At 40.2% G+C, this 26858-nt stretch overlaps 1 protein-coding gene across 1 annotated transcript in view; it reads left to right on the forward strand.

Moving 5' to 3' along the window:
- Positions 1-7353: 7353 nt before the first annotated feature.
- The window catches only part of Nachralpha1 (nicotinic acetylcholine receptor alpha1), a 220193-nt gene continuing 200688 nt past the window's right edge, over positions 7354-26858 (forward strand). Inside the window, exon 1 of the mRNA XM_076765412.1 lies at positions 7354-8405. The gene's annotated coding sequence lies outside the window, so the exon portion shown is untranslated. The remainder of the gene's footprint in view (positions 8406-26858) is intronic.

The raw sequence follows: 26858 nt of genomic DNA on the forward strand, positions 1-26858 counted from the left end.
ATCTAAATCAAACATATTAAATTTAAACAAAAAGCAAAATAGCACAAAACCTATTACAGTACTAAATATCCCCTTAAAAATAATTTGAAGTCGTCACGTTACTAAATTCACCCTGTATTTTCTAAAGTATATAACTTTACAAAAAAGAAAGAAACTGGAGTCAAATAGTTACGATCGAGAATAGTTATTGCACTGTAGAATTATCGAATTTTGGCCATCTCGAAGTCCCGTGTTAGCCCTGTCTGTCGAGGACAGACTCTTCGTGTCCGCAACCTCGAACGGAATTAACGACGTAATTAGTGGAGGTTTCGTACGGATTATCGTCCGACACCTTCGAATATAACAAATCAATTTATGGGCTGCGAACGCAAATGCCGTCTCGGTTGGCGATCGTTCTCGCCAGGCCCATGAATTATTGATATCGCCGCGTGTGCATCGGTAATGTTCATCGACGAGCCTTCTGTGTTACGGCCGCGGGAATGCCTACCGGATGCGCGAACAGTTTCGAATTCCGTTGTATTTTCGTTAGTGCCTAGCCCCGAGGGGGGCCTCGGATAGGGCGTGTTCGCGTTGTCCAAAGGCAGCGCAGAAACGCGGCAACCCTCGAGGAATTCCTGGGCGTCTGCGCCCCGAAACAAGAACTTCACGCATACCCGTTTATTTTGGAGAATCCCTGTAGATCGCGGGGGCAGACGAGACGAAAGGGGGGTGGTATAGTGCGGATGTGGGAGAGAGGCACCCGGAAATACCTTACACATACCCCATCAGGCCAGCGTGCAACGGACTACCGCATATCTGAGGTTGTCTCGCGTACCTGGCTGCATTTACGTACACGCGCTTGTCACATATTTTCCTCGATTTGACCCGTTTCGCTCCGATTAACCGGTGCCCGCTGCGGTCCACGATCACGCGAATATTTCCCTGGATATTTGAAGCGTATATCGGGAACCGATCGCCGCACGAAACGTCCGATTCTATACGGATCTTGTATCCCGTGGAAATATCTTGTCGACCATGAGACCCGCTGGGAAAAATAACGGGGCCTATTACACGTAGAAACGTAAGTTTTCTGCATTTTTTAAAAATTCTATCTTCATTTTTGAGATATTAACCCTTTGTGGACGGGACGCGTTGCAGAATAATAACATGCATCTAAAAACTACTATATATAACTCTTAAACTTATCTCATGAATATTCCTCTTATTAATTATACTGAAATAATTATATTTTATATTGCTGTAGTGTGTGATATAATAGAAAACAATCGCCAAGATACAGTCTTCTCCGTACACTCGTATCAACTATTAATATTTATGAAGACCAAGTGACCGTACAGAAAAAAAATTGCCCCAGATATATTTTGAATAACTCGATTTTATCGACAACTACAGAATCGTTTATAATTAAAAAATATTGAAGAGAATTTATTAAATATTGGAGATTTGTAGACTTCAAAGTTGGATCGCTCGAAATCTAGTAGAAAGAGTTTCTCGAAGGCGGACATATTGGCCATGCTCGGCCCTCAAGGGACGGATAAAATTATTTTTTGGCAAAATAAGAGTCGAGACGTGACTGTTTCACTTAGGGACAAGTGGTTACGTTAAGACTCTTCACCGAGAATTTTTACCGACCGTCGAGACGTCGAGTTCGTGGTTCAAAGAAGGATGGGTCTGTTGCTTCTTCCTGCCCTAGAAAAATTGTGCTAAGTATGCAAGAGAAAGGAGGACATAATCCCTCTTGGTAATCGAAAGGAAGACATATATTCTGACTTTGCATAAACATGTTGTTTAGATCAGGGATGAACAACTTAACTCGTATTTTAATCCGTTGTCTCTTGCGATTGAGATTGTTATGAAATTGAAATGTTATTGTTTTTATTGGAAAATTTTGATGGAGAAAAAGTAATTTTATCATCTGGAAATAAATTCCCAACCTTTTTTCCAGGTGATAAAAGAAAAAAAGGAAATGGTCTGAATTTTTAAGACGCCACACTGTTGCATTCCTAAAGTAACCAATTGATTATTAATTACTATGCAAGGTCTGAGTTAAGTCTAGGTTACATCTGGGTTAGTCAAAAATATAACTGAGGTCGTCCTGTCTGTGAACAGAGGATTCGAATGCGATAATGATCAAATATTCACTGAAACTGTTTGTATCGTTCTACTGAAATATTATTACCAATTATCAAGCCAGACACAAAAATTATATCCGACTCTTGGAATCCGTACAGTCGTTTAAAGGACGAGCGGTATTTATATGAAACACTAAACCATAAATATAATTTCGTAAATCAAGAAAAAATTAATAGAATAACGACTATAAACACATTTAAAGTAAAATACTCAATTACTGTCACATAAACGATCGACTCTGGAAATATGTTATTCTTTAATTCATTAATGTTTTGGACGAAATTAATGCTATACAAGTCCACAGTACTCTACATGTAATAGTTCGGAAGATGCTATCAAAAGGTTAACGTTAGTTTCACTTCCTAAATTTGATTTACTTTACTTAAGAAGAATAGGAAACACTTCGTCGATGTTTCCTATACTGTTTATTTTCCCCTCCAATCCACTGTCGAGTTCTCGAGTTATAGAATCAGTTCCGTTATTTTCGTGTCAGATCTAGCGTGTCTACGTGGCTGCCACGTTTACCAATTTTTCTTTCCATTTTGCAACGAAACGCAGTCGTCGGACATCGTGACTAGCTGTATAAAATTCAACGCGGTACGTTTCGTGAGAATCGAAGGGTTAGAACAAATTGTGAGAAGTCGCTTCTCTTATTTCTGTGTCGTTTGACGAAGGAAAACGTGCGGCAGCGATCTCTGGGGCCCTCGCTTAAACGAATCACAGTCAATATCGTGCCTCTCAACGGATTCTGGACGCTTGTTCAACAAGTTATAGCAGGGCACATCGATTGGTATCGTTTCGTTTCCACGATTCTCCTCGCCAGGGGTATTATTATCGGTTCCTTTGCACCCTTAACAATTCAAAGCGCAGTATTTCCTCTTTTTTTCACCCAGGCGGACCCTATGCGCCAGATAACCGTTAATCCGCGCAAGCTGCCGCAGCGTTTCATTATTTCGCTGCCGTGCCCGTAAAGCTCTGCAAACTCATGTTGCCCCGAGGTCGTGGAATTACGAGATACATATTTTTCTGCCCCCTCGAAGGGGCTTTAATCGAACGAATTGTGCTCACTGATAGAACCGTAATGCAAGGAGCTATAAGGAATGGTGCTTGAGAAATCCTTTTTCACGCTCTTATGCGTTATGTAACAGGATGCCCCATGTACACATAAAATATCTCGCTTATTTATGATGATAGGACCAAATGTCAAAGGAAAATATTATTCGTATGGAAGGGTTTTTAAAAAGGGCTTTATTGAGAAATGACTGTTTATACTATTGGTGAAGGTTTGAACACGTTTAAACATTATTAAAATATGTAAAAAGTATTTTATTTAGTGACCCCTCTTACTTTCGATGCACCACTCTCATTGTTGTGTCTTGTTTTGAAACGTGGATTACGTAATATCACCTCCTTTGTCGTATGCCATCGGCGACTTTTCAGAATTGATTTTAACTTTATCGAAAGGAAAAAGTCACGAATAAGGAGCGATGCGTGGGCAGGTGCATCGTCATGATGTTGGATTCAGTTCTTGTCTGTCCATGTGTCAGACCTCTTTCGTTCTGTTTCTTTCAATTGTTTCGTGACGTTCAAGTTTAAAATTCTTTATAGACTGTTTGACCACGTGGAAGAAATGCATGGTGGACGTTCTTTCAGTCAAAGAAAAATAATCAATATCGCATTCACTTTTGAGCAACTTTGATTTTTATTCTTTTTTTATTGTTAGACTCATGATATCGTACATGCTTTAAACAACCATAAATCAATTAAATAAGACGTATTTGACTAGAGTAAAATTAATTCTTAAAACATTCCATACGATCTGCGTTGCATTGACTGGCTAGCATTTAAGTAGTTTTAACCCATCTTGGTCAGACCAAGTACATAGAATGTGAAGTTGAAAGTTCTGAGATAGGTATGACAAATAACAATTATTCTAATGTTATAAATTAAAAATAGTTTACAATAAACACACGAATTTCACAAATCAATGTTTGCTCAGGTACTCGTAGTGCAACAAACGTATATCAGCAATAAACTTTTTCCACATCGTAATTGTTTTCATACTGTGCTTCAGTAGTTCTAAATTAAATTGCGGGGCTTTATTGAAGCGACATATTGGTTATTTTCATGGAAAATTGAAAAAACACAATAATGCAAGTGATAACGATTCAGAATGTTTAAAAAATTGCTGGAACTTTTCTCAATATGAACTCTACATTTTCAAAACGTCCTTGTAAAATTGAACGTACAAAATCTAAAATACAATATTATTTTATACATTCGTATTCTATTTTAATAAAATGTTGTATAATAATTTAATTACTTGCAAATTAGAATCTAATTCTCATTCTATACAGATAATCGATAGCATTGTCTGTACCTAGAGATTATTTTATCGAGAGTAACGTCGCTGGCAATGTCAAAGCGAAAAAGTAAGAAGAGAAAAGACCAATTTCTTTTATCTCCAAACTAGCTAGAGTTCGGGACAGCATTTATAGGTTTGTTTGTGACTCGTTTCGCCCAAAGTTGGGCAAATTTCATTCGCGAACAACGAATAAAAATCGTTAGATCAATTCGTAAACTTTCCCTTTTCGTAAAGTAGAATCCAGCAATGGATTTTTTACAAAATGAATCTAAAAGTTTTATTCATTATTCATGAACAAATCTCGCCTAACTCTGGTCTCGTTCCAGCGAGCCGCGGTCAGAAAAGTTTGAGAAACACTGCCCCGGCAGACGGTCGAAGATTTTCCTCGTCACCGGCGTTCTTCGCGGACGATTATGCGTCTTGTTACGATCGTTGATAACGATATCCATTCACAGGGCTGACTCATTAACGTCTCTCGCCCTTTAGCGGGGCGATGGACTCTGAAAATCCTCGCGGGGTTTCATTAAAACGTGATAATTTCGAGCTCGAAAAGTATTGCCGAAGAAAGGGAGACAGGGGATGCGGGAGGCTGTGTCCGATATGTCCGCAGCGGATAAGGTTTCGTTTCTATTGTGCAATTTCAACGGAGAGAGAATGAGAGAGTAACGTAGGGCGCCCACTCCCTGTTTTCGCAGCCGTCGATCCCCGCCCACCGCAACCCCTTCGTTGGTTCTGCACTCCGTTCAGCACCCTCTGACGAGTCGACCTCGCACCTCCAGTGTCAGTATCGACTGGGATACCTCGTGGAGAGAACAGCAACGAGGAAGGACAGAGGGTAGGCGAGATGCTGAACACGTATAAGTGGAACAGAAAGCGCAGGTTGGATTGGGGCGCGAGAGGGAGAGACAGATAGGGCGGTTCGTCAATTCTCGGCGAGCTTCGTGCACAGTGCCGGCGCTCCAGGTGCGCCTATTTCGGCCAAACGAGGATTCACCCGAGAAATACACCAACGATCCTAACACATAGCGTCAGAAATTACCTAGAATCTTCAGAATTCCACAAACATTCATGTATTTGCTAGCTACTTTATACCAGGAACTATCTTTATCGTGCTTCGTTCTCGTCGGGGGTAGTTTCCTGACCCCGAAGAGCGTATACCAAATTCCGTTAGATGGAATTGCGTCTACTCGCGATCGCTAGGTCGAGGAAGAGACAGGATAGGAGGACGTATGTAGCTTACGACCCTGTCGGCGCGTCGTCGCCTCGAGGATTCCACATGGTCTCGCGTTCTCTCGGCGTCGATTCGTGGAAGCTCGCCGGTCGTCGGAGCACCTCGTTGCTGGTCCTGTCGGTGCTGCCACATGGCCGCGCGTCGTGTTTTGCGGGGTTCGCGAGCTTTCAGGGGCGGCACCTGGTTGGGTGGGGGGATGGGGGGATTGTTCGTGTAGATGATCGGTCGCGAGACGGTGTAAGAGATCGGGCGCGCGTGGTGGTTCCGGCGCATGGGTGGCGGCGGCTCGGCTACGTTCGGTCGACTTCGCAAGTCATCGGCAGCGTCTCGCGTCGGGGCTTCCACATGGGTTGGTATTGGCTCCCGGGGCGCAGGGTGGCTTGTGCGGCGGAGTTCTAACCGGAGAGAGACTCTAAGCGTCGAGTATAGCGAGCGAGGCGTCGTTGGCGCGAGAGAGAGGAGAGGATAGAACGAGGAGAGGGCGAAAGCGCGAGCCAGCGAGCAAGAGAGGGAGAGGATACGGCTCGCCACAACACCCCTCTCCCCCTCCGCCCGCGGAACGGGCAGAGCGTCAGTGCTAAGGTGGGTTGCTCGGTCGGAACATTATCAGAGAGAGAGAGAGAGAGAGAGAGACACGTCCTGGGAGTGCCTGCTGCACCGACACGACTCCCTGGTGCAGGACCCCGCAGCGGTGCAAGGATCGAGAGAACGCGCGCACCGTCAGCGGCGAACGTAGCGAGAACGACCGAGGAGTTGACCAGACCGCTCACACGCGCCTAAACCAGTGTACACGCTCGCAAGCACGCAGCCAGGGAGGATCGCGAGACGGAAAAGGACGGGGAATGGGGACAGGGTGCTGCCAGCTGCCAGCATTCGCATTCGCATTCGTGGAAACGGAAGGAGCGGTGGCGGCCGGATCGCGTAGCGACTGCTCTCTACGAATCTAACCTAGTGCGTGTCGTGGTCGCGCGAGAGAGCTGCTGGGCACAGTTGGGATTTTTCGGGCGAAAGCATCGCGTCACGGCCTCAGTCATGAGAGAATCGGAGCGGTGTTCGTGGCTGGTCGAGACGCTCGCCGCCGCGGCTCAGACGGCTGTATTTCGTTCGGTAGGCTAGAGCGGTGCACGTATGTGTGTCTGTATCGCGTCGAAACGGACAGAAAAGCTGGGAGAGAGGGAGCGGCTGGTGGAAGATAAAGGTGTGTCGAGGAGAGGAAAGTCGGTAGGAGGTCAGCGTGGCTTCAGGGTGGCGGTGGCCAATAGTGATGGTAGTGGTGGTGGTAGTGTAGTGGTGGGTGCTCCGAGCGGTGAATGATCGTCGTCAGCCTCGTGGAAGAGGCGGCCACCGCTTATGCGGGCTGCCGCGCGTGCAGCCGCATCATCGCCAGCGAGTAATCGGAGTCCGGGGTGGATAGAAACGCTGGAGAGGAAGCGAAACAGGAAGAGGAAGGGAGTCGTCGTCGTCGCGGTTGCTAGCGGTGGTCCGGTGGATCCTGTCGGGTGCGTGGTTGTCGCATCGCATCGCAAGGTGGAAGTTCGCGTCGAAGGGACACGAGGAGGAGGAGGAGGAGGAGGAGGACGTGGAGGAGGAGGAGAAGGAGGAGAAGGAGGAGAAGGAGGAAGAAGAGGAGGAGGCAGAAATCCGCAGTCGTCGAGCTGGCGGCTGCCAGGAGCCGCTGGATCCCGCCGGTTATGGCAAGTTGGATCGCGCTGCCGGATTTCTGCCGGAGAGCCATGACGAACGCGTCGAACGGAACAACCAGGTTGCGAACGAGCTCGAGCATGACCAGAACGACGATCTCGACGACGCTGACCACGCGAACGACCACGAGCACGGGGACGAGGATCGCAGCAGTAGCGCCGAGGAAAACGACGTCGACGACGACGAGCCTGCCGAGGAAACCAGTGATTATTGCGAGAAGCCTGTCGATGATCCTGGCTACGCCGACGGTGGCGGTAGTTGCTTTGAACGACGGTGCCGCAATTTCTGGCTCGCACGGTCTCGGGCCATCGAACGCCTGGTAGCGCGGAGGCAACCGGTCGCATCTCGGTGTGCATCCTCACATTTGTTACTTGTTAGAAGCAGTGCTGTTGTTGTGCCGTCCGGATCTCTTCACGGGGCTATCGTCTCGTATCTGTCGGTGGTGCTGCGTCTGCTGTGGGTGTTGGTGTGTTGGTGCGCCGTCTACCGATCCATCGTGTTCACGGGTTAGGTCCACTGCTGCCGGCCGGCCGGTTCGTTGGTTGCTTGGTTTCTCGTTTCGATAGCCGCGTACCCGCACTGCGGTCGGCTGTCGGCTGACTGCGAGGCTCGGGTGTCCGCACGCGTCTTGGTGTACCGGATTCAAGCGGTGACTGCTGGCCAACGACCACCACGGCGACCGCAACGGTTACGTCTACGGTTTTGACGCGCGACGATTACGACGACGACTGTCTTAGACGCGACCACGGTCACGGCGGCGGCCACTACGACCACGACGACGTCGAGTACGTGGGGGATATGTGCGGGCGCGCCACGTATACGCGAGGAGGACTGGGGACTGCTGCGGGTAAATCGGCACGGCGCACCAAGTCCTCGTGCTCGCTACACAGGACGCCCGGGATACGGTAGCTCGTCCTTCACCGTTACTCCTCATCGACGCCCGCGGGCAATGTGCCCACCCGCCGGCAGAGCAACGTGAGTCCACTTTCTATGTTTTCATCTTAGGTTGATATGTGTATGGAATACTCCTTTCTTCTTCGGAGTTTCAACTTTCGCTCGCTATTATTGCTTCCTCAGGATTGTTTATAGTGATTCTTAACGTGCTTTTAAAGGTCGCTCGAACCTTGGGTCCGATACACCTAATCTCGATCATCTGTTGAAATATGCCGGAAAGATCAACCATCGAGATCCTATGTTTCCTGATGCTTGTGTGTCGTGGCCTTTAATCTTTAATCTAAAAATGGTTCCATGTTTAAATCGTAATCTATGAGGCTTCTATATAATCTAAGTCTTGATTATAAATTCTTGAAAAGTGCAGTAGGTTTCGGCTTTAAGAGCTTACTTTTGGCTAAGTGTGCTGAAATTTATGGTTTAAATTTTGGATACATGTAGCACTTGTTAAAATAAGTGTTAGCAAATATAGGTCTAGTAATCAACAGTTACAATGAAAAATAATCAAAGTGTCCTCCATGTAGGTTAAGACATAATTTCTGTCACTTTAACGTATTAAAGTTTGTATACGTTTAAATGTGTCGAGTTATTTTCTTACTTTTGACAGAGGGACTGACGTAGTAACATATTCAAAGGTTACCAAAGAAGACACTCGAGCCTTACAATGCACATCTCGTAATTTGCCAACAATGGAATTCTAAACCAATGTTTGTTGACACTCTTAGAACTGAATTCATTTTTGCACGAATATTCCAAATGTGTCGAGGTCATTAGTATCCTCTTTAATGCCCTCTTTATGATTTGTTAAACTGTTTTCTGCCAGATAACGTAACGATTATTCCTCTTTTATGAAATTATCAATTACGATGCTTTTCGAGATGTTCAACTTATTTTAATCTTTCTCGTTACATGTGATGTGGATTATTTTTCGTTTAATAATATGTGTACGTGTCATACAAACTTCAGATTATATTTATTCTGTCACATTTTGAAAAACGCTGTGAACTTTCCGGATGACTTAATGTAACACGACTCGTGTAGAGGATTACAAGACTTTGATCGATGCAACGACGTACATAAAGTGATGAGTAAAAGTGTAAACACGCGATGCTAATCTCGTAACGGGACGATAATACTGCAAGTTTTTTGAACTCAGAGGGGGAAGTCGGAATTAGAACGAGTGCTTTTTGAAATATATCGAGCTAAAAGCGTAAGGGATGAATAAAAACAAACTTTGGAATACTAGGTGCAAATGGCGCTAGTAAAAAGTATAAAATGAATGTACATAAAGTAGAAATCGTAACATATTATTGTTATCTATAGTAACGATATGCAAAGAATTTTAAGCAATTTGGTATAGGATGCAATCATTATTATAACAAACATTTTCAATGAAGAAATATTACTGTAAACGCTAATTTTATATCAAATTTTGATGTTTTTGTCTTTTCAAAACAGCGCCAAGTATTAAGAAAACGATGATATAATTTCATTTATGAACATATTTGTTTAATTAACGTATCTACATCTTGCATATAAAGTAACTGAAATTATTCCTCTGAATTTCACTGTTTGTTTAGCTTCTAGTAGGTGATTTTTTTCCCCCTATCACCTTCCATCTTCCATTCGATCCAAATTGATTTATTTTGATCTTGTTAGATCGTATAACTCATTTCCAGTTATTAATGATCCTCATTTTTTTTATAGTTATTAAGGAATTGTTTTCTTGTGTTAATAATTTCGTTAAAAAGGGTTTTCCTTTTCTTTCCATTAGCTTTTAAGCCTATTGAATTTAAAGAACGACGAATCGTTCAATCGCTGTCTCGTAACCTGATTTCCTGATAATTTCATGTGCCTTTCGATAAGAAATGAATTGTAGACTTCAATTTTTAGTCGATGATCTTGTATATCCACATATTTTTCCAATTTTTGTAGCTATTGTATGACGAACTTGGCATTCTTTTGCAATTTCTCACAGTGATTATTCTTTGTCACATAGAAAAATAATAGTTTCCTTTATATGTTCAGTCAGTAGCTTCAAAGCAATCATTCAACTGAAGAAATTTCTTGCAATTTGTTTCATTTATAAAAAAGATCCACAATAACTCGTTCAATCATGATACGCGAATGTTCCTAGTGTTTACTTTCTGTTATATTTGTTTTTTAAGCGTACAAAATTATCAATATTGTATTGCATACATTTTATATCGTTACCATAAATAAAAACAGTGTGTTAAGCGATAAATTAATATTTATGAATAGATATATAACCTCATATAGAAGTTGGAGCAATCAGACATCCTACTGTCTCTTGCATTGTATTTATAGAAATGTACAGATATAGCAGCGAATAATCTGAGCATCGTAGGAAGAAAAGTGATCGATCCTGGAATGAGGGGAATGTGGACACTGTCGACTAATTGTCTCGCTCAACACGACTCGCAATTCCATCCAAGATTGATCTTTCTTTCTCCCTGCAGTACCTCCTCTATCATTAGGTCCATGAACATAACTAGATCTACAGTATTGTTTGCGATATTAAGTGTCTGGTGAATAGATATTTCGAGCTGTTAAATAAACAAAAACAGCAACGTTTTCGAAACTCCATTAAAAGATACGAGATTCCATACGCATAGCAACTTCATTTTTTACTTCTACAATTTACAATCTACGTCTCACACAGTCTTTTAACGTAACTTCAATTCTATTATCAGTTTTAACATACAGTATTAAGATGCCCCTGATAAAATAACAATGGTGTAACTTAGTGGTATGTGTGTTGAAAATGTCTAAAATGAAGTTTAAAAAAATGTTTGTGGACAATGTTTTGTGAAACAGAAGAGAAATTAAATTAGAATAAAAATTCAAAGCATGGCTGCTCGTTAGTAATACGTATATCGAATATTAAGGTTGACTCGTGCATCATTTTTAGTTTATTATCAGTCCCTTTCTGTTGTGTCGTTGCGTGGGCAGTGCGTCGCAAAGCAAGAAACATAACTAATATTTAAAAATGTCATTGTTAATAATTATTATTTAAAGTATAATTAATATCCACAAATGTCACTGTTAATCAAGTAACGAAACGCCCTGGATTTTACGTTATATTTAATGAAGCGAAAAAAAAAACACAACGCCAGGAATTTTCGCCAATCCTACGAGAGGCAATATGTTCAGAATACGCGTGTGAAATAATTCAATTAGCTTGGTGATGCGTGTAATTTTAAGGGCGTTGTCGCCATCGCGCGTTTCCCTCGTCGGGCGAAACAAAAGCGTCTAATTAAATTCTTTTCCGTCGACTTTGGACCGGACGAAACTCTGAAACGCAGCTTCTCCCGTTTGACAGACAAATATAAATGCATTCTTCGTCGTCTTCCGAGGGTCTTTCAGAGCTTCCTTGCTACCTATGCCACGCGCGCGATCGCTTTTGTAACGCGAATCTTAAAAGCTTTCGGAACTTTAAGCCGGGACCAAAGCAAGATTCTTTTTCCCCGTCCTGACGTCCAAAAGAAATAAAAAAAAAGAGGAACTCTTCGGCGGTAGCAAAAAGGAGTGTCAGCTGTTTGTTTGGAATCAAAAACCTCTGTTGTTCAATTAATGTTCGACGTTAAAACTGCCTGCTAATACTTGCCCTTTGCTCCTGGAAAATGTAGAGAAAAATGTTGGTCGGTTCTTTTCGTCCAACTTTAACGAGGTACTCTTTCGAAGGACAGTTATTAGCTTTGAACAAATTTTTTGAATTTTCCAAGGAATAGTTAATTTTTCATTATTGAATTTTCTGGAAATTTTGATATTCACCGATATCAAATATGTAAGAGTGAAACGCCAAGAAATTTGTGAAAAATTCATAATTCGATTTTGAATCCTATTCGGTATATAAAAGAAGGATAAATCTAAAGAAGATGCTGGAGATGTCAGAGAAAATTGAAAACAGAGGGAATATTAGAAAAAATAAATGTGTGTAATTACACGTAAACTTATAGCATTAAAAATATATTAGTATAATAGTAAAAAATGGTTCTGTGTCTTTTAGTATCCAAAATTGAAACTCAGTGAAGGAAAAATATTGTTCTAATTGTAAAATATTTAAGTCAATAATGAACTTAAAAACTTACTTCCGAAGAAATATTAGCATAATTATCTCTGAAACTACTGGTTATTTGAAAGCATGTTTCACATAAAACTGACTCCCCTTCGAGGTTGAAATATCGTGGTTATTACGGTTTTGCTCTGGGTTAATGCGCTTTAGAAATCTCAAGGTCACCTGCATTCTCTTTAAATGGAACCATATAGGTGAGTGGTTTATACAACGGTAAATTCAACGACCCATATTATATGGGTCGTTCAAGGTCAATCAAAGGCCACGCTGTACAATGACCGTAGGGTTCGAGGTACGTTGAATGCTTTGTTTCTCGGGTGCTAGATAGGGACAGAATGCAATTCAATGTTTCCACCCAGATATTCCAGTCAAACAGCTCCAGATTTCTTTCAATAGGGTCGTTTAAATAACAAAATTTAGGAACAGTACAGAGTAAGACCATCAATTCTTCAAAGCCAGAACAAAAATTTCCGAATAGAATTAATTACTGTATTGATGGTTAGAATCTTTCGAATTCCTGCGTTAAAGAAACTGTTGTAAGTCTTTTGGTCATTTAAGAAGATATTCTCATCTGATGGTTTAAAAAAATCGATTCTTATGACATTTTCTCTAACCGTAGCGAAGTTAATTTGTATATATAAGAAGTTTAACTTTCTTTTTTTGACAAATGGTAATACACTGTACGAAGAAAATTCAATTCTTTGATTTAGTTCCCCCGAGAGATGATGGTTTACGGATTCTTATTATCGCAACTCGTTGGCGACCGGAAATTGATTGATTTCATTTACGGACCCTCCCTCGTCGAATCATCTTGAGTTGCACAAGAGTCATCGATACCGTTACGATAAACTGTATCGTCGATTTGATCCGTCCTCTTATTAATTTCAATTTTGTTCGAACTCTCGACGGAAGGAAATCAATTCGAGATAGGAAAGAGCGATCGGTCGACGTGAAATCCTGTTAAATACAGAGTGGAAATGTTTTTTCTTGCTACGAGTGCGTCTTTACTCAGGGCGACGAATAAATTGCTTCTTTCCCCGAACTTTTACCGGGAAAAGCCATCCGAAAGCTCCTATGGAATCGCGCGGAAACGTCGGAGTGCTTTCAAGGGGTGCCGTGGTCCTGGGCGTAGTCCTCTAGTTTCTCTCTCCCTCTTCTCTCCTTCCTCCCACACCCCTTTGCTCTGTTTTTCCCCAGCATCCCCTTTACTCTCTCTCGGCACGGCTCTCTCGTTCATCCGATATTTTATCGATACTTTTTAGTTTACAAACATCCAAATGGAACGCACGAACTAAAATTTCTAAGCGAGAAATCATCGTCGCCAAATTTTTCCGCGCATATCTACGAACATGTCGCGAGTCACGAACATTTTCAATAAATGGAAACGTGCAAGGGACGGTACACGCGAGGCGTAAAATAAACAACGGTAACGATAACCAGAGATCACGATAATTTTAGTGCCCGTTTGAGCGTTTCGCGAGGGATTTCATCCGGGGCCATTACATTTTCTTAACTTTATTAATGGTCTAAGTATGCAATTTTTCCTGTCTAAGTGCTTTGCAGTATGTTGATAATTTGAAATTATTCCTCAAAATTAGCAGTAAATCCGTAGCTTAAATGCTCTAATCTGATTTACATGTACACGATACTTAGTGTAAAGTCAATAACCTTGAGCTGAATATACCCTTGTGCCGTGTAATGTGTCAGAGAATAATTATGATCGTATTCTTAATTGACGTTATATACAAGCACCGGAAGCTTGTAGGAAATTGACTGACGTTATCTTTCTTTATAAAAAGTTTAACGATCAAACAAAGTGTTCACTTATCTTCGAGCTAATAAAATTCAATATTCCTTCTAGACTTTTTTGTCGAGGTTCATGTTTAATATTAAGTTTTTTCTGCTCAAGTTTGAACACTAATTTCTCTTGAAACTGTTTCATTTTTTTTCTTCTAAACTCCGTTCTTGCCTTTATTCATAATTTATAAAGATAATATCCGGTAATTTAATTTTATAATGTTATTGTAACCAATGAAATAATTAAATCATTCGAGAATCAACAAGACGTATGAGGTAACAGACATATTGGATGTGGGTGAAACAATTACGTGACACAAAACAGGAAATGTTGAAGATATCTTTACTTAGGGAGAACATGTAAACTTCTTGTAAAGATGTCTCCAACACTTCCTGTTTCGTGACACGCGATTGTTTCAGCCACACCCAATATGTCTGTCGACTCATATCTTTGCACAATTATCTTTTGTCGACTCCAAGATAATTTGTTTTGATAATTTATCATTTTTGATCTTCATTCCCGTTTTACAACCGTTTACAATTCGCGTGCTCCTCCTCAGAGATATTTGAATTGGCGAGAAATCCGCGAAGGGGTATTTTTCTTCAGGCCATTGACGACCGCTGAGCGTCGAGCGTACACCCGCAACGCAAACCGCACTTTATGTCGGAAATTCAACCGTGTGTTGCGTCGTAAATGCTGATTCGCGCATAATTAACTCGCTTATAGTTCTGTAGATGCATTTTAATTCCTCGTTCGTTCGTGTTTCCTGGAACATTGTTCTAAATCGCGGTAATAACGATGTTTACAGCAGATAATTCGCGCTTTACTCGTTAATGCTCGACGCGATTGTCCTTTCGAGGACCTAATTCAAACCTTTGGAAAACGCTCCTCCCATTTTCAGAAATAACAAGCTCCCGCGTTGCATTGTTGTTTTTTCTGGTGTTGCAATTCCTGTACAATTCTCTACTCGAGTTGTTCTACCATCAATCGTTAACGCTGCTCGTCGGAAGGTTTACGCCGCCGATTGGTATTTATTTATTTCAGTTACGAACTGAATTAATTCTATAATCCAATAATTCATCCTGCCGTTCGATATTTTGAATAACAATGCGTTAGTATATGTGCGCTTTGTTTGCACTTTTCGTCAGTGTTAATTTAGCGTACAATTAACCAAAGGCGATTATGGATTTCACCAGCTAAAAGCGAAAGGGAGGCCGAAGATTTTTTTTTTTTTTGATTTCTCGGATTTATTTTAGATTTAGTTTTTGACAAAATTGTGACTCTCAATACAGATTCATTGTTGGTTAATACTGCATTGATATGATTGTTTGCTTCTCCAGATGAGCACTCCAAGCTTATAAAATAGTAGATTCTTATTTTATCACCTTGCACATTTTTATTTGGTTTTGGTACGTTACAAGCAATTTATATTATCCGCTTAAGGTGGATTCGATTATCGCGAAAGCCGATTTTTACTCGGTTTAGCTAGAACTTTTTATACAAAGAATCATTGGCATGTTTTTTTTCCCGCCACTGGGGTAACTGGGGGAAAGGGTCCAAAAGTTTTCCATCGACGATTTGGGAGGACGTTTCGTCGTCACCGAGTCGCTTCCGGATAAAGCCTGACGCTTCCGGCGCGTTGAGCGAACTCAGGTCTTCATGGAAATGCGAGAGCGAACGGTCAAAACCTGCTGACGCTGTGGCACTTCCGGAACCGGTCTCGATTCGATGTCATTTTATCGCCGAATCCTTGATTAAAGCACTCTATCCTACCGTGTTACGATTCAATTTTTCCAACGAAATATCGAGCTTTTTCTGAGGCCAGTGGTATCGCACATCTCCGGCGAAGTTGTTTATTATTCTAAACACCGATCGTTTCGTTTTTGACAGAACTCGTTCCTCAAACATTTCATCCCTTAATCCGAAAGTAATTGTTTCTGTTTTTCTACTTATTAACCCCTTAACGTTCATGCCCGAATTTAACTGCTTTGAAAAACGATATTTGTTTAATGTAACGGTTTAAGGGATGATAATATTTGTTTTCCTTTAAATTATACGTTAGATACAACATTGTAATTAACAAAAACCGCATTTTTAGAAACAAATCCAATAAAGAAAACCATATTCATTCTTGGATCATTCTTGGTTAACTCGAAAAATATGATTATATTAAGGGGTTAAAAATAGTAACGTTTTCGATGTCCCATAAAAAGTGAAGTATTCTCGCAAGAAACGCTATTAGGATCGAGAGAACTGTCATATTCAGTCAATCGTCTCGTCTAGATTTGACGTGATCGTAATTTAGTGACCGGGATATATTGATATTATTCAAATTTATGATTCACCCGGAACGGTTATGCAGGGTCGAAATTTACATTCGAATTAATGTCTGGGTCTGCTGAACCGTGTCTCAAACTTTCTTTCGCTTGTCGCGTTTTCCATGATTTTACACGCTTTAAAGTTTCCGCGTTTTATCGCTCGGATATTAATGCCAGAGTGCACATGGTGCTCCAGTAATTCTACCACAAGATTCTTCGTGCATAAATAAATCGAAATTTAGAATAAAACATTCTTGTACAACCATCGATTATCGAGATAACTTCGACTCTGCATTAATATGTACTATAAAGGGTGTTCGGTCAGCCCTAGGAAAAATTTTAATGGGAGATTTCAGAGACAAAATTTCAAATCATGTTGAAAAAATTATTTTCGGTTGCGGGGGTCAATTACAATCATTTTTGGTGAATAGACATACCACCGAAATCCTACGCAGTTTCAAGAAAAAAATTCATTACCGAAAATATAATGTCTGACCAAACATTGACATGTTTCCCTGAATTTTCATGCGAATCTTTAAAACATCATAACTTTTGAACGGATTGGACGGTTTTGATGTTTAAAAAAGCAAACTACGCGTATTTTAGTAGAGAATATGTAGAAATTCTAAAAATATTGGAGAAGCTGTTCGTTAACCCCGTAAAATGAGAAAAACCTCATAAAAATGGTCCAATATTCAAACGGCCATAAATCTTGCAATAGTGAATATATTTCAATGAAACTTTTTTCTGAAGTAGTGCTTATGGGCACCTACAAGAAAGTATTAGACAACTTTTCTATAGGGCGTCAAACAAATTTATTAAAAATGGAAAACGAATTTTTAAGAAAAATCGACAGGGGGTAGGTGCTTAAATTTTTCAGTGAAAAAAAATTTTTTCAAATTGTTCTGGAAAAATTATTTTTTGTTGTGGGGGTCAATTACAATCATTTTTGGTGAGTAGACATACCCCCGAAATCCTACGTATTTTTGAGAAAAAAAATTCTTTACCGAAAATATACTCTGTGGCCGGAAATGTTTCTATAACTTTTTAACGAAGCCTCAATCAACAAATTAGTATCCTTGATTTTCGTCTTAATTTGGCCTCTGGAATCTCCCATTAAAATTTTTCCCAGGGTTGGCCGAACACCCTGTATATTATTAACATTATATTGTATGTTATATATGTCTTTTTGTTCTTTAATTTTTATTTCAAAGGGTAGTCTTCATAGAGTAATGTTAATCTTAGGACCAAACAGATTCTATTATGTATATAATTATTTCAGATTGCATTTCAAGCGACACGGGTCAATATGTTTTCTCCTTCCTAAATTTTGCGTTTCTAGCTGACGTTAGAAATGTTCAGCGTTCGTTTCAATCGTCGAATCAGCGTTCTGTTCGCGAGTAGAAAAAGTTGTCATCGAGGAATTGGCCTCGGTCACGTTGGTCCGCAGAATGAAGTCCCTTCGTTTGCCACAGCAACGTAACATTCGGTTAACTGGCGCCTAAGAGAACACGTACGCGAAGAAACGGCAGTATATCATCGGGTAATTTTTCGAGACTCGTCGGAAACACCGCCTGGTCACATCGGTCCGCAGCGCTACGTGCCGTTTATATTTGGCGCAGGCTTTCCTGCGCACCCTGTATATTCGTGGATTTAATACAAAATGTATTTCACGATATTAAAATTACCTTCGATAGAAGGACTGTCTTTTCATCGTACGATCTGTTGTATTCGCGCCACGGTGCAAGTGGAATTTGCACACGCACTTGTTCGTTAAATGGACCCACGCTTACGTTGACATAAATCGATTTTCTCGCCATTCCGCGCATAAAAGTACTACTAAACTGGTTGAATATGACCATTGAAAATAGAATACTTTACGAGGTATTTCATATTTTATGTTAGGAATTCACTACGCTTTAATAGGCGTTCGAACGTTCTTCTGTACAGTCAAAACATTTTGTTACCCACTTCTTTACACTTTCGAGCTACCAGTTATACTCGAATATATGGTTACGCTTTGAAACAATTTTAAAACTGCCGGCGAAATTAATTTCTCGGTTGATAATCACGGCTGTAAAAAATTTAATTTCTAACGAATCGTCGCTTAACAAGTGTAAACGCAAAAACGAACGAGCCGAGTTTATGAAGTCGGATCTGTGACGTTCGGGTTGGATGGATACTTGTCAACTTTCATTCCTACGTTTTAACACCCAATTGGGAGTGGAGTTATTTTGCGAAGCGATAACCAACATTAAATTATATGGAGCGTTTAATCAGGTTACTGGCTGGAAACCGCGGAATAAAAATTGAACCAACCACGTGAAGGGTAGAGACGAGGAGAGAAAAACAGATCGATTCGTGGCTCGCGGCCTGCTACGACCGGCCAACCCGTTCGGAATTTACGCTGATTTTTAACCGTCTTCGAATATTTCGTGTGCTACCTGCATTTTCAGAAACACTGATATCTCAAGGATATTAACGAATATATCCTTGGTATGTTTATTCTGTGGTTTATTTGATCAAAAAGTCAATGAAAATACTGGGGGGATGCAGGGGTTCGAGTCCTCCCCTAATTGACTACAACAATCTATTTGAATTGTAGTCGCTTCGAGTGATATTTAATTTATTGACAAATGTTGAACAATCATCAAAATTTTAATATTCTCTAAATATAATATAAATGCATATGTAAAAGCACATTTTTTAACACAGCTCACTACAATTTTGATGAAAAAGTGAGATACCAGGTTTTAACGTTTGTCCACAAATGGAGTATCGTATATTCTATATGCAGCTCCTATTAAATATTTTCTACGAGGTATGATACTCTGTATTCATTTAATATTTACCCTATTTTTGTATCTCTAACTTTCTATAATAATACTAGATTTTAATTTCGTGTGACATATTGTTATCGAATTTACGACAAAGTACAATCGTACTTTGCAAGTGTACCGATGCGCTGGGGAAAGAGTCGTATAGTAGGATAATAGAAGTCATTCGATCGTACAAAATTTTCCTTTATGATTCTATTTTATCCTCGCTATAGCCTGTCCCAGTTACTAGAATCACCCTCTATAAAGTATGCTTCCGTATAACACAGAGGATACACTTCGTATTATAGGAAACTGTATTATATAAGACGTGTAACTCGGAGAAAATGTGAAAATACGTTATTCAGTATAAAAAAGGAAGGCTATGTGATTCCACGACGCTCAGGAATTCGTAGATCGTCTTTGTAATTCGTCCTTGTAATTAATCAAACGTTTTATCAAACGATCGCGATTCTTTCGCATTTATTTTCGTCTCTTAATCGTAATTCTCCGCGTCAAATTGTTTAAAAATCTCGTTTTCGATTCTTCTACAGGATGGAATTGTGAAATTAGTATTCATAGCATTGGGCTTTTGTTCGTTCATTTTCGCTGTTCGAGTTGCGAGTATGGTACATAGGTAAAGCGAATCTGGTGACAATTGATAGAAATTTCCTGCGTGAACAGATTCGGCTTATTGATTTACGAGGGTTCGATATCCATCAGTTTCCCTTTGTGCTCGGGAAACGCAATTCCCCTCTTTTGGGTGGACCAGTGTTTCTCAAACTTTTTCAATCACAATTCACTAGGATAAAACACATAATTTATCGGGATTATCAATCTTCCCACCATAATAATCTTGCTAATAAATTATATTTTATCTTAATGAGAGCAAAATGTTGAACTAACGGACATCACGACTCAAACTAAAATTTAAATTGAATGTATGTATCGATTAAAGTATTATTAAAACCATGACACGTTTCAAATAGTTTCAAATTCCACATTGACGAAAAAGACGTCTCGTATGAAAATGCTTTATTTTGCGATTTAAATGTATTTGTTTGATATTCTATTATATACAGGGTGTTCGGCCACCCCTGGGAAAAATTTTAACGGAAGATTCTAGAGGCCAAAATAAGATAAAAATCAAAAATACCAATTTGTTAATGGAGGCTTCGTTAAAAAGTTATTAACAATTAAATTCAAAAATTTCAAATTGTTCTGGAAAAATTATTTTCGGTTGCGGGGGTCAATTACAATCATTTTTGGTCATTATATATACCCCTGAAATCCTACCCACTTTCCAGAAAAAAATTCGAATAAGTGCTGAAAGTTTTGGGTGAAAAAAAACACTTTCGAATCGTCTTGGAAAAATTATTTTTAGTTGCAGGGGTCAATTGTAAGCATTTTTGGTCAACAGACATACCTCCGAAATCCTGCTCAGTTTCGAGAAAAAAATTCCTTACCGAAAATATAATTTCTGGCCAGAAATATCTGCCCGAATTTTCATGCGAATCTTTAAAACGTCATAACTTCTGAACGGATTGGACGATTTTAATGTTTAAAAAAGCAAACTACGCGTATTTTGATGGAGAATATGTACAAATAGCAAAAATATCGGGAAAGTTGTTCCTTGACCTCGCAAAATGAGGAAAACCCCATAAAAATGGTCCAATTTTCAAACAGCCATAACTCCTATAATAGTGAATATATTTCAATGAAACTTTTTTCTGAAGTAGAGCTCATGGGTACCTACAAGAAAGTATTAGACAACTTTTCTGTTGGGCGTCAAACAAAATTACTAAAAATGGAAAACGAATTTTTAAGAAAAATCGACAGGGGGTAGGTACTTAAATTTTTCAGCGAAAAAAAATTTTTTCAAATTGTTTTGGAAAAATTATTTTTTGTTGTAAGGGTCAATTACAATCATTTTTGGTTAATACACATACCCCCAAAATCCTACGTACTTTCGAGAAAAAAATTCTTTACCGAAAATATACTGTGTGGCCGGAAATGTTTCTATAACTTTTTAACGAAGCCTCATTCAACAAATTAGTATCCTTGATTTTCGTCTTATTTTGGCCTCTAATATCTGCCACTAACAGGTGTTTTAGAATTTTCCCGACTAACGTATCATAATTGAAAAAAAATGTTATTCAATTTTTAAGCGATACAGCAATTTATGGACCATTTTGTACAAACATTACCGCGACAATAGTCGAGCTGGACATTGCTACGCACGATACCGTTCCGCTATGATGTGGGTGTAAAATTAGCGAGCTCGTATCCGGTGGTACAAAGGCGCGATTAAACGCGAATCTATCGCGCGATTGAAATTAATGGAGACCTGATTCAGCCACGGTACACCGCGAAACGCGAATCGGGAACGAACTCGCTCCTGCCGCGGTCCTTTGCAAATAATCCGGTGCTCGACTATCGTTATCGAGCGTTCTGCGTCAATATTTTCGTTTCCAACCGTATAACGCGAATAATTTCAACATTGTAATCGCATAGTCCCGATTAAGAGACGTCGTTACAATGCGACGGATTGCAGCCGCGTGTCGTCGATCGAACGAGGTCGAACTCCGGGGGTCTTTGAGATATCAGGAAATACCCAGAGAGAAGTTTAATCGCGCGCAGCTAAAATCATCGACTTAATGGCGCGAGGCGAGGCTTCCAATAATTAATAGTCGAGGCACACTTTTATCGGTTTTCTTTTTTATTTTTTTTTAACCCGTAGGGTAGCGACTGGGTAAAGCGACCGAGTTGGTCGGTCACTGTGAAGTAGTGGTGTTACACCACGTAACCAAGTGAACCGCACCCACCGCGCTGCTCCATTTTCTTACTCGAACGTAATCGAGGTACAGAGTGCGATGCTCGGACACGCGAACACGTCGCAACTCCGCAGAAATTGTTCGATTCGTCGGTTAGAAATCGAGGAGACATAATTGCGAGCTTACAGAAATGGAATTATCATAATGAAACGTTTTTGGAAAATTTTATTTGACACAACAATAATTATAACTGACATAACAATAACACTTTATTATAGAATTACGAGTGCAATCCTGAAACTGTATTTTAACAGGTAATTGTCGAACATAGTAACAGTATAAACTGAAAGTGGAAGTGGAATGCGGAGGTTTCCCGGTTTCAACCTTTATATAAATATGCTTGTTAAATTATAGTGCTTTGACCCGTGGACATACCCGAACTTTGACTCATGACACCAATTCATAGTTATTTGTAACGTTAGAGTATTTACTGATGCGCAACAGTATCGTGCACGAGGTATAATTATTACGTATAATGACAAATTATACAACGCACGTCCGTGTTATTGTACGTAATTCTGTTTGTTTGAGGTCTAAATAATAGTTACAACTATTTTGGATATTTTATCTTCTTTGGTAATGTCGAGCAATTTTTTAATATCGATAAAAGTTCATTACAACGTTTTGACTATCAGGTTCTATAATCCTCTCGTAAATTCGCGATAAGTGTACCCAGAATAGTCCTTTATGGGCATAGCATGGCTTTGATTGTTCCCTATAAAGGCCTTTTCCTCTATGGAACTATTTCTTTCCTATAGAATATCTAGAATGTGGTCATCATCATGCATTTTGTCATTCACCCTTTTACAAATTTTTCAGGAGAATTCACGAAAATTTGAAATATAAGATTTTATACTCGTCATTTTCTTGATGTCTTTATTTTGAAATTATAAATAACGCTGCTTTGATTATGAATGCTGTAAAATAATAGTACCACCATCGAATTATTAAGCATTTCTATGTCTCATTCTATAATTCGAACAAACGTCGAGGATATCTTTAGATCTGAAACACTGACGCGTTAACGTTGCTTTAGCGTTAACCGTGGCTTCTCTGACATTTGCGTCCTTATTGAATAACTTGTAGATTGATTTTGTCGCAGTACGTAAGAACCTTTGAGGAAAGCTCGAGGGAAATTTGTCGAGCGAACTTCGAGGATTGTTATTTATTTCCTGTCACGAATGTCCGGTTCTTCGTTTCAATGGAACCGTTACTGTCTACGCGCGTAAAATGTGCCACCTCACGTTGCCATTTCGCGTTTGTCGCGATAATTTCCGAATTATGATTTTCAACTACGTAGAGGCGTCGAACAGCGAGAAACGTTCGACGTTGTTACACAAATCGAGTTGTCGTTCAGTTTATCGCAATCGTTGTCAAAATCAGCGCCGTTTCAATCTGGGCGTGGCTGCTGCGGCATCGACAAAATTTCGTTTGCTTTTGTCGTTTTCGATTTGACCTGCTTTCCGAGCACGCGGAAATTCTGTTTGCAAAGTGGCGAAACAATTTTATACGCCTGTTACGTTATTTTACACGTAATCCGTGCGAAACGGCGATACGGTATATTATTCACGAGTTGTGTTATCTTTCGCGCGGTCAGGGCGTGGTTCTAACATGTGTTCGATTTTGATGGCTTTTGCTTTTTCCCGTTTGAATTATGGAAAATGTGGTCGATAATTTTGGAGTTGCAGGTTAATAAAGATGAACATTTCCATCGTATTTTACTCTACGAATTTAATCATAACTTTGTAATTAATTGTGCCTATAACGTATGGACTAACTCGATACATCGAAATAATCTCGAACGGTGATTTCTTCAGGGACTCGATAGAATGCGTCGCGACGTGGAAACGTATCGACTGAAGTAAACGACGCGTTCTGTGAATTTACAAGTTCGAATCCGATTCCCCATTGTCACGAGTAAAAGAATGGCCGCGCGTACGCCGCTATTCGCGCGAACTTTCATTCATCCGTCGAACATAAATTCGTGACACTTAAGTGGCAGCAACTTTCGAGCCACGCTGTTACATTCTGCGGCCAACTAAAGGTGTTTTCCGCGTTGTTTAATTCTGAATTATAAGTTACTATGAAGCCACCGAGGCAGAGTGCCTTTACAGGATCCGTAAATTACCAGCGTGTACATAGTACAAATAACGACGTATCGGCTGCTTCGTGAACAAACTTCATTCGCTTTATTTACGAGAAACGCGACGAACATTTTCGAGCGAAAATTTCACACTCTGCTATCCGGTAAGCCAATTCGAGCCGCTCGAGCAAGTTTGATGCGAACGACCGATCGGATTAATTTAAATTATTATTACGATTGCTCGATGGGGAACTTGGACGATTTTTGTATACGAATTTAATAACATAAAGACATTTCGGTATATAAAATTAGCGATTTTATTTTCATAGACGATTTATGGATGATTGATATGCATGTATAATTTTATTTTATAAACGAAAAATATAGATCGTACAGGGTCACAACTTGACGTTTTAATTTTCATTTATAAATGGTGGATTCAAACGATACCACTGCAATTCGAAGACTATATTAGCTGACTGCAATACGGAAATATCTCATAGTCGGATAAATAGCGGTTATGAGCGGTTAATCGAGTTGCAGTCGTAATGTGTGTTTCGTTGAAGCGTGTTAAGGCACTCGTGTAAGCCCTCGAGGTCGTTGAAACAATTATCGCGCACCCAGTTTTCTGACGCGTTCGATCGTCTCGAGAACGCATCTTGCAACAGAAACGCGAACACTAACAAGTCACCGTCGAGAGCAGCGAAACGAGTAATGGAATTAAAAAGTTTCCTAGTGGGACAGAATTAACCGCAGAGGCGTGCGTTCTTATATACAGGGGACGCCCCGTTAGAAGCAGGCCACCTTAATGCCTTAGCAATTTTAAATAATAGGAAAAGGTGTTTGCTTAATTAAGCTATGGGGAAAGATGCACACTGAGGGGCAAATTTTAATAAATACAAACCTCCTGCCGTACAGAACCTAGAACGAGAAATTGTAAAATAGTTGTTGCAAGCCATACTATTATTTTAGAATGATCATTTATGCACATTGATAATAGGATTAAATTAGTTGGTAATTCGATACGTATGGTCATACAGTGTTAAATCTACATATATACAAAATAGATAGGTTGATTATTTTGATACTTATATAGGCAAAGGCGGCACTTGCTTAGATTCTCGATCAAAAGAATACATTTCATAATATACGAAGATTAAGTTCTTTTATTCAAAGAACAAATATTGTCATTACTGATCAAAGTTGAAATAAAGTAATACAAATACTTATCAGATTATTCAGTCAACTTTTACGATTGGGTCTTTTTTGTGATCGTATAAGTTAAAAATAAATTAAATTTCATCGATCACTCTTTCACATTTTTATAATCTGAATTACTAAATTTTGGAGATAGAGTACTCCAGGGTTCGCGTGGCCACTTTTTGGTGGGATACCTTGTATATCGTACGATCGGAGATGCAAACAACGGAATAGCCAAGAGTCGTAGAGAAGAGCCAGACTACAGTGGAGAGGAGAACGTCAGTGTATTAGGCAAATCGCATTAGTTGGAAAACTTTGTTCGAATCGGATGTGAATTATGAATGATCCTGGCGGGTAACGCGTCTGTAGAGAATTCTAGGGAAGTGACGGGTAGTGCTAGGGTATTTACGACGCCCCAGTGGCACGACTTACTTTCATTGATAAATTTCCAAGTTTGGTCAGTTTTTGTCGAGCAGCAGGCGCCCTCGTATGTGGACAAAAAGGAACATTTCAGTCTTGAATGGCAACGCTGACTGTTTTACGTATAACTTGATACATGCTTGTTCCTCTGTATAGGTTTTAGGAAAGTTTACGTTTCTTTTTATCGCGTGTTATTTGGTGATCAGACCGAGAGTGTATTTAAAACCTTGCTCGAATTAAATCCGATTAACGATCGTCGTGCAGCGATCGTTATCGATCCCGTGCAATTCAGTTTCGGGAGAAATATGACGAGTCCCGTCTACCCGGGACGTTGTTTTTCACTTTTCCCCCGAACGAAGCCGCGAAACGCGGACCATTTATCCAGATTTCGTCGATAAAACGGTCCAGAGTGGGAGGATGCGAGGGAGGACAAGTAATTCGGTCGACGCGCGATTCGCGGTATTTTCTGCGGTCGCGCGCGCTCCATTTTATGCGCCGCGACGCGATATGCTGATTCCGCGAGCCCGATTGCGCGTGCTGTTTTCCCCCGTGCGCTCGTTCGCGGTATGCAAAGCAGGCGATTCGTTAAGCATTACGAGCAACGATTTTCTGAAAATTACAAGGAAAATTATTTGGAAATTGCAGCTGCCCCAGCGGCTTACGTATGCAAAAATTTCAGTTCTTCTTTTGAGCGTCCAAGTACAATTATTTCTTTACTTCTTGTGTATTTGTTTAGCTGTAACTTCTTGAAAATGGAAAATTCGCTACTTTGAAGGCTGCGTGAGACTTTCTATGGGGGAAAAAATACATCCCACAGAAAATTTGAGCGAAGCGTTAAGAAATTATTCTGTTCCCAGCCAATTAGTTCAGAAAATTGACGCGATTCTGGCGTGCATCGTGGGAAATATTAAA

The sequence above is a fragment of the Colletes latitarsis genome, chromosome 5 (assembly GCF_051014445.1).
Source record: "Colletes latitarsis isolate SP2378_abdomen chromosome 5, iyColLati1, whole genome shotgun sequence".
In the NCBI taxonomy this organism is placed as follows: domain Eukaryota; kingdom Metazoa; phylum Arthropoda; class Insecta; order Hymenoptera; family Colletidae; genus Colletes; species Colletes latitarsis.